Here is a 15,483-nt window from a genome sequence, read left to right on the forward strand (position 1 = left end):
AAAAGAAAGAGGTGGCCATATCTATAGCAGAGAAATACCCACCTACTCTTCGATGACATTCCCTCTTCTCTATCGAGTTTGTAATTAACTTTGAATTAAAATTTTAATGAAATCTGAGATAGAGAATAAGAGTAGAGGTAATTAATATTTCATATTAAAAACATTAGTACAGAAAAAAAGTTGGTGAGGCTTATTTTCTTTTCTCCAATACTGGCAATCATATAACCTACAGTGTTTATCTTGACTCCTCGTCCACCAAGAATCTGAACACTAAATACTACAATTAGTCACAGTAAATGACAGTAGGCATTTGTTTAGTGTAATTGATTTACCCTACTAAGGAGTAGATGAGAACACACATTTGTTGAAAACGAAATATTCCATACTTTACTTAATACAGTAACCCTATGAGGTTTGTATTATTATTCCCATTTTATGGATGAGAAAACAGATTCAGATGGGTTTAATGACTTTGAAAAGCAAATAAAAGCTGATTATCTGTAAATCCAGAGCTGGAATTTAAACTTGGATTTTTTTTTTTTTTTTTTAAGATTTGATTTATCTATTTGACATAGAGAGAGACAGCTAGAGAGAGAACACAAGCAGGGGGAGTGGGAAAGGGAAGAATAGGCTCCCCACTGCGTGGGGAGTCTGATGTGGGGCTCGATCCTAGGACCCAGGGATCATGACCTGAGCTGAAGGCAGACACTTAACCGACTGAGCCACCCAGGCGCCCCAAATGCCAGATGTTTCTTACTGCAAATCCCATATTCTTTCCACAGTACCACAACACCATTTTCCTACATTTACTATCAGAAAATTAATGAAGGATATTTTACTTGTTTGCGATTATGGTGTTACTAGAGTAGACAAATGCACTCTCTCTCTCTCTCTTCTTTTTTTTCCTCTCTCTCTCCCTCCTACACACCCTCCCACACTGTCATATGCACACACCAAAAAAATACATAACCAAAGACAAAGTACAGGAAAAACAAAACATTCACATAACTGGTTCTGAGTCTCTGCTTGATACATGCTACAATGACATTTTTGTTCACTCTCAAATCAACCTAGGAAAGGATAAATGGACATTAGGTCCAGGGGACCATGCAAAGCAAGAAAGAGGGTGAGGGTCCCCCAATTTATGCCTTCTGAAATCAGAGATGGAGGACTAGAGGGTGAGGTAATATCAGAGGTTTCCCCCAAATTTTGGCATATGAGAATACTGAAATCTTTTTGAATTTTCTCTACTAATGCTACCAAAAAGAGCAAAAATTGGAAAATTTACCTCTCTATTGCTATCCTGCCAAAACTGAATGTGATTTTTAAATTCTGTGAGAGGGCAATTAGGATGGGTGAAAGTGTAAAATTAAACTGTTAGTAAATAAGCCTGAAATGTAAATTGGTAAAGGACTATGAAATATAAATTTGCTACAAATGAAACTTCTCCAGGTTCTATAATAGTCTCTTTCTAGGGACTGAAGAGGAAAACACATTCACACAGGTTCAATTACTTTCACATTACTAGAAAGATACTGTAAGGTAGATACTAGAGCAACTTGCTAACTATGATAATGATAAAGCAAATGCTATTTAACAAAATGAAACATTATAAGCTATTGTAATTAGAGAAGCACATTTTAAATAATCCATAAAAGTTTTTAAAATGATAAAACTATTCTTATAGGGCTTACAGCTCCATTTGTTCCCTTCCCCTCCTAGCTGGCAAATTCATCTAGCTACTTATTTATTTATTAAAGTGTTTTAGTCAAGGGAGCCGCTCCATTGTCACATTTCATTAAAGGTGGTCTTGAGCCGAGCATAACAGAAGGAGGTCATCATTGTGCTGCGGAGCTCCCCTACAATTAGACACTCACTAAAATGAAATGATTCTGTCACTGATTAAATAGATTTTGTAATTAAATAGACTCTACTTAAACTAGTCAAACTGATGGGCAAAATGTTATTCTGCCTTATTCAACATTAGTAAGTCCCTGTTTGCATTCTAGATTTTTCATCTAGCTGTTTTTAAACATTTTTTTAAATTTCTGATTAGTTTTTTCTACATCCAGAGCAATTATATATTTTTAAATTACTCTATAAGGAAGGCTCACCCATGGCTCCTCTGAAAAGTGGGTCAATACTATCCTTTCATTTGCAAGTGGAGAAGAGGGCACATGAAGTTTAAGTGAATTGATCAAGGTCCAATCATAAGAATAATTTATGAATGGATGTTTTAAATTCCTAGATGCTCTCAAAGAGTTTAAAAGAAAGCAATGTGTGAAACGATGCTATTTGATTATTCTTTTAATGAATATTTTTAGCATGATATCTCAGAGCCAAGAAGTTGAAGATGGTCAGATATATGAACATGTGAAAAATTATAGGATTAACAATCAAATCAGCTTTCAGCAACTACAAAGACCAAAATGAAAATGCAGCCCCTACCACACAGCCGTGGTTTGATTCAGGAGCCCCATACTCACATGGCTGCCAGGGATGTACTTACTCATTAGAGAGTTTTGTAAGTCAACACATAGAACACATTACACATAACTTACATCTGTCTATCGGTATTGTCAGCTTTGGCACATAGAACCACATAGGAATTACTTTTCTTAATTATTTTTATTGCCAGGAATAATTAATAAAACGGTATACAGTAAAGGGCCTCACAGAAGCAGGGGCTCACCTCTCTAAATATGGACTCCATGTTGCAGGATGGTCTTCATTATACATCTCAGAGAAGTCCTGTTGAGGATATCCTGTAAGTCAAATACTCCCTTAAACCAAACCAGCCCCAATTCTTCATTCTTCTGTAAGCAATTAAAGGCAACAGAGAGCTATTTAAATTATTGACGAGGAGTTTTGAATTACTCTAATCCAGACACTGTTCAGCAACTCTTTAGTGCAAGTGAAAACAAGCATAGAAATTGGAAAGACAAGGGAAAAAAAGGATCACATAAGAAAAAACAATTACAAGTTTTTTAGATTATTCATTCATTTGTCCATTTTGTAGGAGGCACAGACTAGATGCCAGAGATATTGTGGAGAGAGACAACAGGTTAGTCTTGCCTTGTTGGGGCTTACTATTGAATGTCAGAGAAATATTCCTTAGTTCCATTTAATTGTTTTTGAAATTAGGAATAGACGACAATATGCAACAAAGGCAAAATTTCACTTTGTGAGTCATCAGATGCTGAGGCTCTGAAGCCAGTCAGTATGATCTCTGGCAAGTTACTTGACTTCTATATGCCCAGGGTCCTCACAGTAATATGGGAGAAATAATTGCACCTATCTTAGAGGGTTATTGTGAGATTGAATGAGTTAATCAATGTAAAACACACTGTAGAACAATGTGTGGCAGATAGTAGGACTTAATAAATGTTAGCAATTTGCTATTATGAGCATTATTATAATTTTTATTACAATTTTTCTAACTCGTATCCTTAAGTGGTTAGAGCCAAAGTCATAAGAGATAATAAACAATCTCAATGTTATAAAGTCCTGGTAAGTAAAGAGCGAGCTCATTAACAGAAACCCTACATCAGTGCTCTTATTGTGTACAGGGTAAGTTTTACCCACTATAGGATTGGGCAAGTCTGCTCTGGATAACTGGCGGCACTTAACAGTCAAAAATCATTTGCGTAGGGGACTGAGAAGCACTTTTGGGGGCAGAAAGTAACTGATTCTTGGAAAAGAGAGAGTGGGGCCCACAACTTTGGTGCAAGGTTACTGGGCCAAGAAGAGGATACGGAGGTGATGCCGCACACTGCAATTATCTTCTCAAATTGCTCTTCGGTCCCATCCTTGGGCTCTTACTCCAGTCTTAGAATGGGATATTCTAAAAGGAGGAGTAAAAAATAAATCTTATTCCCCCCAGGCTGGATCTCCATGAGAAAGTTCAAGGTGTCAGCACCATCAGCATCAGCAAATTCCTCTAAGACATGACGGGCACCATAGACAATATACAAGTCCTGACATTGATCTTGGCTTGAGAGCCCACAGGAGCTCCTCCATGAGAAGCCAGAGCTGAACAGGGCACCCGCAGCAAGGACCACAGTGTGACCAAGAGCACTGGTTCCCAGAGGTCACATGAAATATCCTCCTTAAGAAACCCAACACATTTGAGTGGAGAATCTAAGCATTTGTAAATTTTCTGCAAAGCAGGCATTAGCTTATCTGTACAAATACTGATTTGTATGTGTTATTTGATGCTGTTGTTACCCCTCAATTTGCGTGGTTTAGGATATTCTAACTCTATTGCTCTTTAAAAAGCACTTTAGAATTTTTTAATGGGTAGACATTTTTAAAAGTATTTTTAAAGTGTTTCAATTTCCACCTTTATTTTGGAAATAGCAATATTTTTCTCGCTTATTTTCAATAAAAATAAAACTTACTTCCTTTCCTGGAAAGTAAAGTGTTTTATGTCATTTTTATAGAAGATAAAGTTTACTGTCATGTAGTAATTCCCTATCCTGCATCATTTTTGGCACACTGATAATACTACTTTTAATTTGGGTTGGGGTTTAGCAACTATAAGCACAAAAGATATTGCTTTCTAATACTTGTCTCCAGGGTAATATAAATTAATCCAGGATATAGACTCCATCCTTGAGCAAGAGAGGGCTAATTCTAGGCTAGGGAAGTTTGAAAGTTAAAATTAGATACTCTCAGTTCAGTGCCTAGCTTTTGGTCTCCTGCTAAACTGAATGATTTTTTAAGTCAGTGAATTTTTAACAAACACACTGAAACATAGTTCCCAGTGAGCAATGTCCTTCAAAAAAGTTCATATATTTCAGAACTAACTACTTATTCCGATAAATGTTGTTACTTAAACCTTAATTAGAATTAATTATGGAAATTTTTTCAAAGCTATTTTACAAACTATACAAAATACCACATCCATCAATATAAATTATATGGTTCCATTCTGATCCTCAATCTAATAATTCTGTTTAGTCCAGAATCACTTTTGACCTCTTCCAAAGCACAGAACCCACCAAAGTAAGAATAACCTTTGCTGAAGTTTCTTAGGAGGAAATTCCCTCGGGGACATGCCTAATGAAAGTTGCAACAAAGTGTTGAGCAGTAATAAAATAGTTACAAATGTTATAATCTCCTGACAAATTTTAAGAGACCAGATTCTCATTTGTACAAGCTTAAAAATATGTATTACAGAATGCATGTAATTTACAACTTTCTATCAGAAACGTGAGCTTCAGCAAGGCTGCAACAAGAAATTGTATTTTGGTGTTGGTCATTTTGAAAATTATGACCAAACAATCCTAAAAACAGGCAATTACCTTATATTAGCCCTTTTAAAAATCTTTTTTCCTGTGATTAAGTTTTGCAGTCAGGTATTTTCTGGTAAAAGAAAAAGTCAAACTAACGGCATTTCACCAGCTCTACCCTTCTCTCCACAGCTGTTTTCTTGGTTTCAGGTTTGGTATGTTGGATTTTTGCTAGTAGGTTCTCGGTACATGGTGGTCTTTGTATAGGTAAAATTGTTATTTCCTGGGTAACTTGAGTTAGTTTTAAGTTTTAAAGTTTTATTTCTAAAAATCGTGACACAGGGAGACTCAAGTAAACTAAAAATCAAGCTGACTATGAAAGTTATATTTTATCAATATATTAGATGAACTTCTCAATCAGTCTTAATGGGAACATGATTCCCTAAATTGGGATACAATGTACATACTGATCTATGCCACTCAGTAAATTCAGAAAGTCATATTTTTGATGAAAGCCACATTTTCTTAGAAAGGGGCCCATTCACAAAGAACTTGAAAAGACATTACCAAAATGAGATATCACTTCACATCTGTTAGAATGACAATTATCAAAAGACAAGAGATAACAAGTGCTGGCAAGGTTATGAAGAAAGGGGAACCCCCGTGCTCTCTTGGTAGAAATGTAAATTGGTATAGCCACTATGGGAAAGAGTATGGTGGTTCCTCAAAAAATAAAATAAAATATAGAACTACCATATGATCTAGCAATCCCACTTCCAGGTATATATCCAAAGGAAATGAAATTATTATCTCAAAAAAGAAATCTGCACCCCCATGTTCATTGCAGCATTATTCATAATAGCCAAGACATGAAAGCAATCTAAGTGTACATCAATGTTTGAATTTTATATATAGATAGAGATATAATCCTATATAATGAAATATTATTCAACAATAAAAATGAATTACATATATAATCATATATATAACAAAATATTATTCAACAATAAAAAAGACGAAAATCGTGCCATTTGCAACAGTGTTATGTAAAGTAAGACAAAGACAATTGCTATACGATCTCACTTGTACGTGGAACCTAAAACACACACTCACACTTACAAAATCAAATTCATAGAAACGGAAGTTAGATTTGGTGTTTGCCAGGGGCAGGAGGTTGAGGGTGGGGAAATGGGTGAAGATGGTCAAAGGGTACAAACTTCCACTTAGAAGATGAACAAGTTTTGGGGATCTAATGTATAGCATAGTGACTATAGTTATTAATACTATATTATATATTTAAAAGTTGCTAATAGATCTTAAAATAGTTCTTAAATAGAACTTTAAAAGTTCTTACCACACAAACAAATGACAACAAAAAAAAAATGGTAACTATGTGGAGTTACCTTATTGTGGTCAACATCTCACAATATATATGTATATCAAATCACCATGTTGCACACCCTAAACTTATGCAATGTTATATGTCCATTATATCTCGTGAAAGCTGGAGGAGGAAAGAAAATAAGAAAGGGGAACATCCACATACAATAGGGAAGAAATAATAACTTGAGCATCTGGCACAGTCCTTGCATCGTACTGTTTGTGATAAAGTTTTATCACAAATACGAAACTCACCACCATCTGCCCATGAAAGTCAGTGGATTCTGGCTGCACACACAAAAGCAGAGGATGGCCACATCAGGGCTAATCTACTATTGACATATGGAAGATGTATGAATGCAGCCCCCTGATGATCAAGAAGGAAGCAGGAGCTGGAAGACTACCAAAAGCAAACAGCTTTCCTTCTCTCTGCAGGCATATATGCAAAATAAATCACTCCTGAGATGGTGATTAATGTTTTATATTTGTCTACTTCTCCTTCCAATAAAATTAAATTAACGTACGTCTAGTTACTTATGAGACTGAGTTCTTACTGCCTTCTCCAAGGCTAGTTTACTATTTATGAATGTGGTTAGTTGTTGTGCTTTTTACATCTCTTTAATGGCCTTGATAATGGTGAAGGCATTAGAAGTTATTGTGTTTCCTCCATTTACTGGTCTTTATCTTAGACTCCCCTGGGGTGGGGTGTGTGGTGATCTGACAAACAGACCCATTCTTGTGCTTCCCACTCTGTTCTCTTCCATTGCTGGTAGGGGTATAGTCCCTACTGCCTCTAACAGAGCAGCTCCATGTGAACTGTGCTATTCTCAGCTGACATGTTGATCTGGAGTTGAACTTGTAGGAGATTTAGTGTAGAGTGTCAGTGGCTATTCTGCCGCATACCTTTATGTAGCTTCAAACACTCTCATTTCACCTACTTGATATTGGCATTGAATCGTAAATCACTTTCACTGAATACTTAATCAGGATTGGATTTTGTGTGCATAGTTCCATACTGAAATGGTGATGTGTAGATGTCTTCAATGTTATTAAGTGGTCATGAGCCTCATTCCTTGGTTCTCTGTCTGGAGTGTTTGAGGTGATGATGTAAATAATGTGAAAAATGATGTAAAAATACAAGTCTGGCAAAGTCCCTGGTCCTTTCCTCCTTATCTCAGTGATCTAGCCATGATCTTTAATCTCTCTAAATCTTAGTTTCTTCATCTGCAAAATAATTATCTGCCTTACAGGGTGGTTCTGGGATGAACCAAGTTCATACAGATGAAACACCTAATACATGCTAACCACTTGACAAATGGTAGCCGCCATTAAATATTTTTAATTTCACAACTCCTGATATATCAATACATTGACAAATTCTATGCAATTAATTTTATAACTCCTAATATATTGATAAATTAGTAAACTCTATAACTTTAATTCATTATGCTACGTATATGATATATTAATTCATTATTCATTTTCTCAATAGTCACCTAATTTAGACAAAAATTAATTAAGATTGCATTTTCCTGAATGTGCTTTTAGAAGATAACTGGTAGTAGGTATAATGTAGCAGAGAACAGAAATAGTTCATAATAGAACATAATTTGCAGATAAGTCTAGATGTTATCAACATGTGAGTCCCACAAATGCTAGTTTTAGAAAATCCAACCATGACTTAGAACCCATTATGGTGGCAATATATGCATAGTCATTGTGAACAGAGGATCAAGCTTCTAATTTCATATTAATTCTAATATGAGTTTGCTTCTATATCAACTTAAGATATATTTTTATAATTTCAGGTACCAGATTTCAATAATATCAGGTTTACAAATTTCCTATCTTTATCCTTCTGTAATATTGAGACTTACATATGATATTATAAATAAATAAGGTAAATAAATATAATTACCATATATGTATATATAATGTATATATAACAATTTGGGCTTAATTGAAACACATTGAAGACTTTGTCAATCTACTACATGCACCTGAGGTAATTTTCCTTAATTTTTTGAAATTGTAAAAATAATATTCTTTGTACAAAAGAATGAAGTAGTCAGTAGGTTGATACTCCAATCCCTTCTTCCAGCATATTCTCAGGGTTTCTTGAATAGGAGACTGCTGTATTCCTCCCGAAAGCTTTTTTTGGGGGGATATCTTTCCTCCAACTCATGCAGCAATTTAGTCAGCTAAAAATGTAAGACTATGGACTTGAATTTAAAGAATGACAGCTTAGTAACAAGACAGTCTGAGATGACGCTTGGGAAGATGAACAATTCTTCTATTTTATGTACCTGTTTCGTTTTGTTTGTTTTCTTTGAATATAATTGACATGCAATGTTACAGTAGTTTCAGGTGTATGGCATAGTGATTTGATGAGTCTCCATGTTATGCTGTGCTCACCACAAGTGTAGCTACCTCCTGTCACCAAACAATGCTATTACAATGCCATTGACTGTATTCCCTATGCTTACCTTTTATTCTCATGACTTATCCATTCTATAACTGGAAGCTTATATCTCTCAGTCCCCTTCACCCATTTTGCTCATCTCCCACCTCCCTCCCATTTGATAATTATTAGTTTGTTCTCTTTATTTATAGGTCTGACTCTGCTTTTTATTTATTCATTTGTTTTGTTTTTTAGATTCTACATATAAGTGAAATCACATGTATTTGTCTTTTTCTATCTGACTTATTTCATTTAACAAAATACCTTCTAGGTCCATCCACATTGTCACAAATGCCAAAATCTTTTGTATGGCTGAATAATATTCCATCATAGATATTCATACACACACACACACACACACACACACACACACACATCTTTATCCATTCATCTTTATCCATTCATCTACAACTGTCAAGATATGGAAGCAAACACAGTATCTAGTTCTCCTGTTTTGAATGAAGCCTAAGATCCTTCTGAATCAAATTTCATTCCAGGAATAGTGCAAGGCCTTGCCTACCAGGTAACTACACATCTCTGACTTTGGTGAGAATGGTAGCCATTGATACTCAGACAGTGGGCATTATCAGAGATGGGTGACTTGGTGAAAGCATAGATGTATGGACTAAGAAGAGAACAAAACAACAGTGGTAGGGAAGAGCAAAGTGAGCTTTTTCAATGATTCTATTCTGTGATAAATTTCAAAAAAGATTGTCTCTATATCAGTAGTACATTCAAATTGCTATGAAATATGATCAGTGTTTCAGCATATGAAGTAGAAGGATATTCTCATATCTAAGGCCTAATTGGCATGGCATAGTTGTTTACTTACAATAAGACAGTCAAGTGAGAAATGGTGGTAGTGGAACCTGACATAAAAGCCACAGAACTGGACAGGCATGGAAACAGGCTTTGAAAATAGCAGAGTCTAGGAAGGCATAACACAGTGGCCAAGGGATCGTGCAGTCTCGAGCACAACTGGGTAATTAACAAAACTTCAATTTCTAAGGAGTATGACATGTGCCAAGAGGTAGGTGAAAAATAGCAATGAGAAAATCCAGGTGGTAGTGATATTCTAAACCCCACATTGACAGTAGGCATCGGGGTGGGTTGCTGGATATTAAGAGCTGGGCTCCATTCCTAGGAAGGAAGTGAGGCTCCAGGCTTAAAAGGATCTTTGGGGATCATGCAGGATTTTAGTGTAAAACATGAAATGGCAACCATACAGAAGCCCAGTACTATAAATGGAAGCACAAAAAGTGATGCTGGCTTCAGGAAATCAGGTGTAACAGACCTATTCTCTGTCAGAGGGAACTGTGATGTAAGAGCTACATGAAAGTCCCAGTCATCAGAAAAAGGACAAATGTTCCAGATGAGTCTCCCAGCAAGAATGGTTCAATGACTGTCTCCTCAGTCAAAAGATAAGGAAGGTGAGTCACAGCAAAGACTCAGCCAAACTGGAATAGATAGAATGGAGCTTAACTTCTTTCCTAATTACAACATGCTTATAAAGGAATCAATATATGGTCTATCTGGGAAGATAGTCATGGCATCCAGAGTTTGAGCAATCTGAGGAAATGGGGTAAATAATAGATCTGAACTCTGTAAGTGGTAAGATCCAGTGAGTTCACCAGTAGAGAAGCTAGGCAAGCAGAGACTGAAGGATTGAGATGTGAGTAAATATAAAGGATTTGACAACTACATAGAAAGAGTGTGTACAGATACAGTGAGGAATATACTACCCAAGCTGAGAATATTGGATAGAACTGTGTGTTCCTGCAAGTTGGGAGGAGAAAACCCAAAGGAAACTGAGTCCCTGAAAATAAAGAGAGCTTCAGTGGTTCTCAAAATAAGTCAAGGCAGACCTCTGAGATGAGTATGGATATGGCATGAATATATTCTCAAAAGTTTGCTTAAGAGCTATGGCATGCAAGTATTGCCCCTGCCCTTCCAGGAGCATCTGCCGACTAATTCTCCAAAGCCTTGGTAAACTCTGGCTTTCACCTCCCCAACTTACAGTGAACTTATAGCTTTACCATATTCTCAGGGTCTCCTTGGTATGATACTGTGTGTGTGTGTGTGTGTGTGTGTGTGTGTGTGTGTAAAACTGGAGAGAGAAGCAAAGAAAGGCTGGGTAAATTGAAGACTGCCATTGTATGTAGCATTTTATCTTCCATAATTTTGACAATACATTAATCCTATTTATAGAAGTTATCTTGTGTATTGACGGTTTTATATCAATATTAATGATCAGAGCAACAAAACCATGCTTGAGGTGAAGCATGAAAGACTGGGATGAAATCAAAGTGGGCACCACCACAGAAGCATTTCGGAAGGAAGAGAACTTCATTGTATTTCAATGGAGTGCTTATCTTATTTGCCTCCTCTAATTAAAGCACCGAGAAAGAAGAGCAATTTTTTTCCAAATTGCTGAGCCCTCATAACCAATAATGCCATGTTAATCATCATTTGAGAAGATGGAAAACATTTAAAATTCAGTGCTTTTTTTCTAACTTAAATGTGTCTTTGTCCAATGGTGTCTTTATTTTTAATCTACACTGATATTTATCTTTGATGTATTATGTCCTTCCTTTAAAATAAAAATGGTACGGGTTTTATCAATATTACTAATGTGCTATTTGACCATCAAGAGATTATTCAAGTTCACCTGCTTACAGAGGCTATTTTTTCTTTAGAATATATAGTGTGTCACTGAAAAAATGTTTAAAATAATAGATTTGTGAAAATGTAACAAAGAAGAGACCAAGTAAAGTTTAGAAATGGAAAAGTTCATGTATTTTAGGGTGAAATGTGAAGAGAGATAAGAAAAACAATTATTGCAGTGATGATCTACAGGAAAGTTCTATATTCTTCTAATTTAAAGCAAATAAATATGCATTTAGTCATAGTGTAATCTGGAATGAAAAGAGGATATTAGGAGAGAAACTGCAGCTAATGCTATACATTCCTTCTAAAGAAATTAGAAAAAGTTTGAAATGCATACTAAAATATATCCAGTTTACACAACAGAAACTAGATTAGAATCTTTCACTTCCTGGAACTGTAGGTAAAGTCTCCAATAACACAGTCAGAGAAGAGAATCAAAATGAAACTATACCAGGAAAGGAATATAAGAACTTAATTCACACTAAAGTGTAGAGACAATAGCTGAATGAGGAGCTTAAAGGAGTAATGAAAGCAGAAGCCGCCACTGCAAGCAAGAGAAGGAAGAGTTTTCTGTCAAGACAAATTCACCAACTTTATCATTTTGCCTTGTGTGACCCAAATGATCTGAAACTCAGGGACCTTGAGGAGCAATTTGCAATAAGGGTGGACACACTTGGCAATGATTGGATTTCTTTTTTTTTTTTAAGATTTTTTATTTATTTATTCAACAGAGATAGAGACAACCAGCGAGAGAGGGAACACAAGCAGGGGGAGTGGGAGAGGAAGAAGCAGGCTCATAGCGGAAGAGCCTGATGTGGGGCTCGATCCCATAACGCCGGGATTACGCCCTGAGCCGAAGGCAGACGCTCAACCGCTGTGCCACCCGGGCGCCCCAATGATTGGATTTCTTAAATGCAAATGAGTAATGTTATTTCTGCCCACATATTTATTATTCATTGTCACTTAACCATGACAAGTACAAAGTCTATTTCTGACATGAAAATATATTTTGTTTATTTTTTAGTAAACAACTTTCACTGTAAAATTCCTGATAGGAAGTCTAGCAGAAGTAATGACTAGGCTCAAACTTATACCTGTACTGAACTTGAATACACAGCAATTGTATTTTTGTAAGCAATTTAATGTCAAGAGAAGTTTATGATGGCTTCTCAAAGCAATGTACATTAGAATTGCCCCCATGGGGACAAGCGTAAATTAGGTCAAACAAGGAAATCAGTGGAAAAATAGAACACAAGTAAATATGGGAAATACGACTTATAAAAGTACTAATCTTATTTTCCATGATGCATGGCGACCATTTTACTTGTTGAAATAATTGGCCAAGAAATTTGTAAGATGATAGATTTTATTTAAAATTAACAAATAGTTTGAATTATATGGAATTTTGTAATTGTTCCCTTTTTGATAGCATAAGCAAGCAACAAAATCATAGGGCTTTATTTCTTTAGATAACCCTGACGAATTCTTTCACTTGAGCCTCTTTGCTGCAGAAGGCTTACATAGAATTAGCTAGCAACATGTCACAGATTCTACCCAATCATTTTACCAGGGGGTGTTGACTGGGATGATGCCTGGGTTGCTGTACCCTTTAGAGAAAGATTATACCATGATAAGCATGTGTGAGGTTTAGATTATTCTGATTTTTGGTTGCAAGCATAGTAATCCAGGTTAGCTGTGTCCATACTCAATTCAGCCAATTTCTTAGGAGGAACTAAGTAAGGATTCTGAGTTCTCTGCTAGCTGTGGGTTATACAAATCTTGAGGATATTAGGAGACTCTAGCTATTCGAGCTTATTGATACTTGTTTCCTAATGGAAGATATGACTCTTGACCATAGAGGAGAAACTAGGTTAGGCCACCAAAGAGGAATGAAATAAAAAGTGATCCTCAAGTGATATCTAAGTCCCCCATTCAGATGAAATGTGTCATTATCCCTGAGGAGCTTGGAGGCAATATGGTTGGTAAGTGGATGAACGATTATATTAGCAGTGTCAACTCAGGTCACATCTTCTGACATAAAGAGTATTTGAAAAAATAATAGCTATTTTTATGAAACTAGACAACTTCCTTTCCATCTTTAATCCCCAGCTTCCTTATCTGGAAAATCCAAGTAATGGTAGAGCTATTATAAGTCTTAGAAAGATTCCAATCAATGGTACTTACATATATGAGAACTAACACAAATATAACACAGATAGTGGCAAAAGGAAAGAAAGATTTGGGTAAAATTTTACTAGGCAATAAAAATACAAACCTAAAGACTTAAAAATATCAATAAAATAAAGAACTAGTAGTTAAGGAGAATTGAAAAAGTCTGAAATGCATGGTTTTATGTTAGAATGAAATTTTCTTTAACTCTGATCTCGAGCCCAGGTTCACAAGGATACATTAGGGTAGAAGATTTGTGGTAATGGAAAACTTAGTGGCATAAACTCATGTAACAGAGCCAAGGACAAAATCAGAATGATGTATCACTCATCTGTTTCTCCAACTGTAAGAATAGAGGTCAATTAATCACTCGACAAATATTTAATGACTACCCACTGTGTGTTCAGCAGTGCAAATTAGCAGACCAGGAGCTCCTCTAATTTTAACTCATATTCTATTGGAAGAAAAATAAGATTCTCTTTCTGCTGAATTTGGATGAATTTATATAGTTATGCCTACAGGAAGAATGAAATCATAAGTTCTCTTCTTCAGCCCACATCTGATGTGATTTAACATATGTGTTGTCTCTTTCATTTGGAATCCCAGTGTTACCTAGTGTGCCTTAATAACATATGGCTAATAGAAAGAGTGCATCTAGTAATCTATTCAATAAAGAAAAGTCCATTTATGGCTCAAAGATAAATCTGACACTGGACTGCAGTGTGTGGGTTTTTAGCTTTGCTATGACAACTACTCTTCATTGTGAAAAGGAAAGAAAATCTCAAAAAAAAAATTCTCTTGCTGAATTATAAATGAGAATAATTCATTCCCAATTATTTCCTTTCTGAATATAGTGGCTTATGGGAAGAACAAAAAGTATCCACTTAGCTTACATTAGCTATTGATAAAATTAAATAGATCCATTTCAAGGTAGATTTTCCCACGATACTGGTTGAGGGACAATGCAAATCTTTCTGCTAAGTGGTCACCAAGATTGCAAGATTGAAAAAGAAGAAAAATTATCCACAACATGAAATAATATTTCTTAAAATGCAAAAGTTGAAATTTCTATAAAAGTTATGGAAACAAAGAAAAATTGAGAATATAGTGTTTTGTTAAACAAAAACAAAAATTATCAGTTGATTATTTTAATAGACATTGTTAATGGACAGAAATTAAGACAGGTTAGAAAAAGAAAAAAAGTCTCTTTTGCAGATTTAAAGTATACCTCAGTTAACTAAAAGTCAGATAAAAGGAGAAAAAAATTTCAAAAGTGACCTTATGACAAATGTTTAAATTTAACACCTCACCCTTCCTTGAACTTCTTATTTACCTATTTTTAAACTAGCTTTCTCCAACTGGAATAAAGCTGCATACTGAGAGAATTTACAAAAAATTCAAACCCAAAACGTATTTCCATTAGAAATACCTGGCAAAAAGTAAAGGACAAAGTAGGATTTTTTTGACCACTATAAAATATAGAACTCAGATTAAACTTTAACCCAGTTTGGGTTGAAATATAAATATAATAAAGTAGACAAATAAACAAGACATCCAATTTAGCTGACTCCC

The 15,483-nt window shown here is 35.4% G+C and overlaps 1 protein-coding gene across 16 annotated transcripts in view; it reads right to left on the bottom strand.

Moving 5' to 3' along the window:
* ZPLD1 (zona pellucida like domain containing 1) overlaps window positions 1–15,483 on the bottom strand; it is a 336,172-nt gene that overhangs the window by 99,974 nt on the left and 220,715 nt on the right. For 3 of the 16 annotated variants that reach the window (XM_048214939.2, XM_057306577.1, XM_048214938.2), the window contains exon 4: window positions 2,693–2,765. The exons of the other annotated variants lie outside the window; for them this stretch is intronic. The gene's annotated coding sequence lies outside the window, so the exon portion shown is untranslated. The remainder of the gene's footprint in view (window positions 1–2,692; window positions 2,766–15,483) is intronic. 16 annotated transcript variants of the gene reach the window in all.

Source organism: Ursus arctos, unplaced genomic scaffold (assembly GCF_023065955.2).
Source record: "Ursus arctos isolate Adak ecotype North America unplaced genomic scaffold, UrsArc2.0 scaffold_4, whole genome shotgun sequence".
Taxonomy (NCBI): Eukaryota; Metazoa; Chordata; class Mammalia; order Carnivora; family Ursidae; genus Ursus; species Ursus arctos.